This window comes from Thunnus thynnus, chromosome 22, assembly GCF_963924715.1.
Source record: "Thunnus thynnus chromosome 22, fThuThy2.1, whole genome shotgun sequence".
NCBI lineage: Eukaryota > Metazoa > Chordata > Actinopteri > Scombriformes > Scombridae > Thunnus > Thunnus thynnus.
The window spans coordinates 1261151-1264746 of NC_089538.1; positions in this window are offsets into that span (position 1 = coordinate 1261151).

Here is a 3596-nt window from a genome sequence, read left to right on the forward strand (position 1 = left end):
GATAAAACCTTTGTTGAATGGCATAACATGGGCACGAAGTAATTTTCTGATCTCTTTTCTGATGGCATTTTTTCCTCATTGAGCGATCTTTGTGAAAAATTTAAATTATCTAAAAACTATTTATTTCGCTACCTACAAATCAGAGATTTTATGCGCCAGATGCTCCCTCAGTTCCCTGCCCAACCGCCATATAATCCTTGGGATTCTATCTTAGAGCACCCTTTATCTTTCAAAGGCATAATTTCTATCACATATAATAAGCTCATACAAAATCAAAATTTCAGTCTTATGATGACCTTAACCCCATTGAACACTTGTGGGATCAGCTTGGACGTGTTGTTTGTGCCAGAGTGACCAACACAACCATGTTGGCTGACTTGCGACAAATGCTGGTTGAAGAGTGGGATGACATCCCTAGAAAGGCACATATAAGTGCAGTTCATTTACCATTACCATTTACCATTGGGACCAACAACATTTGTGTCACTGGCCTGCCTGACCAACTTCTGTGTATGATTGTCTTTCAAAGGGCTGCTGCAAATCATAGACTCTCAGGACTGCTGTTATTCAGGGAATAGGTCAAGCAGGTGAGGAAAGACGTGTTATGAAGAGTGGTACCTGTGTATGACAACCTCTGACAGCCATGGAAAGGTTTAAGACACCCTGAGGGTATAACAATGTTAAAGGTTGGTCCGAAAGGTGTTTGCAGACCCAGAATTGGCCCCTCATCTCCTCCCATCCTGGCTGCATAACAATTCTGAAGGAGCATGATGTGAGATGTATTCAAGGCTTCTGGAGGTTAGTCCTATTGTAACTTACGGTAATGGTGTGTTAGTGGTGTGCATTGTTGAGTTGTGTCTTTTTTGTCGAACACCTCCAGGCCTAATTTAAAGGAGGTGTCAACCCAGTAAACATAAAATAAATTATACAACCATTTTTCTCACTTAAATGGACTCAGGAGACTTCAGCGTGGCTCAGCCATCTGCACTATTTAATTAAATTCACTCCAACCATGGCAAGCTAATTAAATCAGCACATTTAAGGGAAAGTTATGATTCCTCATTCTTGATCCTTTCTCTAGAGAAATATAATGTGTTGTGTGGGAAAATCAATTCCAAATGCATTTTAAAGCATGCCAAGTACTATACGCATTTATTATCAATCAATTCTTCAGTGGAACTGGTAGTCGTACTGTGACAGTTGGATGATACAAAATAAAAATAAGACTTGCATTATATTATACAAAGTCATGTAATTACTTCCTATATAAAGTAAAAAGCCTAAAATTATTACTTATTATTACAGTAGCCCAGAATCGACAAACCAACACTGGCTCTAGAGAGATACCTTTCGCGTTTTTCATGAGTTTTGTGGCTGCCGTAGGTGCCGTGTAGGTTCTCCTACATGCCAGGAAGGGGAGGGGGAGGGGTATTCATTGGGTTGCAATCTGCAACCTCACTGCTAAATCTTACACACTAGTCCTTTAAGCAGAGGGCACAGGATTTCACATAAATATCAGACAGGTTTTAAACCACAGTCTTACCAGAATACCTCTAATCCGCTTATTTGGTGAAAACAAATATTTTCATGTTTTTAACTGTACATTGTTAAGTGCCCATTCAATGTTATTGTTCAACTATGAGTGATCATACTTAGTTCAATTGTATGCAGATGCGGTTTTACAATGCAAAGGATAGTCATAATAGATATTACAGATGAGCAAATAAGTTATTTGTTCAAACTATTGATTTATTTCAAACTTGTCTGATCTTCTGACCATGCCTGTGGCTGCACTTTTGGTTGTTCAGTGCCAAAGCCAGGCTTATAGATATACTTCTCCTCCACCACATACCCTACTGCAAAGTTTCTAATGTTTATTATTATTATAAATATATTATTATTTGAATTTGCCTTGATTTATTTATTCCTGTTTAATTATATTTTCTGTCATTTTTAAGTTACATTAAATTAGAATGAAAGAAATTCAGAGTCTTTAAATATTCACTTATTTATTGGTTGGCCTAAAAGTAAACAAGATTAAAAACATTAAGTCTAACAATACTGGAATTGGTCTATAATATAGCCACCACGTATATTTGTTGTTTAATTGTAGCATGTGTAATTCCCATTGGTTGCCGAACCTACAAATTCACAAAAATAAATAAATAAATAAATATAAAGACATGAACCCAGTGTCCTCAGTGGCGCTGTGTCTACAGTAACTACAAATAAAAGACACATTTAGTAAAAGTGAGTATTTCCCTCTAACTCCTACCAACACACGACACACTAGCACTGTATATTGTATATGCTTTATATATCTGAGAAAGTACAATAAGTCATTAAAGTGAAGCCATAAATGTTACTGACTTGTTACTTAATAGTAAAAACAAACAAACAAACAAAAAAATCCAAACACCTCAGCTCAGACCAGAGTAGCTGGAAGGCAGAGCCAAAACTTTTTCCATATTTAATCACAGACTGCACTCCAGGCTGTGAACTGCTGTATGTCCTATGAAATGAGATGGAAATAGACCCCAGCGTGTAAACGATAGCCACTGTAGCAGAGAGTGAAAGAAATGCAAATGAAAGAGAAATAGAAGCTTTCAAAGCACTCTCTCCCTCATAGTTCATTTTTCCAGCACCAGCACCATGCCACCAGCCACATAATTATGAAAATAGGGTGAACACTTTCCAAGGGGGCCAATTTCAGCTCTGCTCTGGGGATCAATTTAGTTTGAGTCTGACAAAATGCTCCTTTAGGTTTGTCAGAAGATCATTAGGGCACCAACAGCAGCCTTCTGAGAGGCATTGATGTTTGGTGAAGACAGAAAAATCAAATGTGCCAAGAGAAATTAAGTATTGATACTGAAAGAACAAATAACTTTGATCTCATGCAGATCTCTCTGCTCATTTACAAGCAGCCGAAAACACTTTTTCTTTAAGAAACCAGCAAAAGCACCACAGCAGTTTCAGCAAACCATTAAAAATGTAAAGAAAATATTTCCAGCATGTACCTCCTAAAACCACAAATTGTTTTTACATTCCTGCTTGTGTACAGATGAAAGAACACGATACTATGTGTTAATCAGTGAGCTTTAGAGGTTTTGGTAGGAGTAGACATGATCTCAATCTTCTGATGTCACTCTTGGAAAAAAAATGAATAAGTGTTTTTTCCACAATGTTTGAACAATTCCTTTAACATGTATATCATCGACCAAAGCCAAATTATGATCAAAATCTAATACATTTTGTCTGACTGACAGATAGAGATGCTTAAATATACTACATAAGATACATTTTGACGCAGGGTTCCTGAAATAGTCATAGATTAATTTAATTAACATGGAGAGTTAAAAGGCTGAAAAAAATACCCCAGTAGACCACTACTACTAGTGGAAAGCCACTAGAACCAACCTAGAACTATTTTTTTGTCCAGCTTAAGGTGATAGATTCCATTCTGCAATCACATTTTAATGGAGAGAGGGGATAATGAGTGGAGGATGCTCTCAGACACCGTATGGAAGTTGGAGGTGAGGGTTTACTGGGGTGGAGAGTGAGCATAGAGGAATGATGCTTGTTTACTGGCTTTTCTC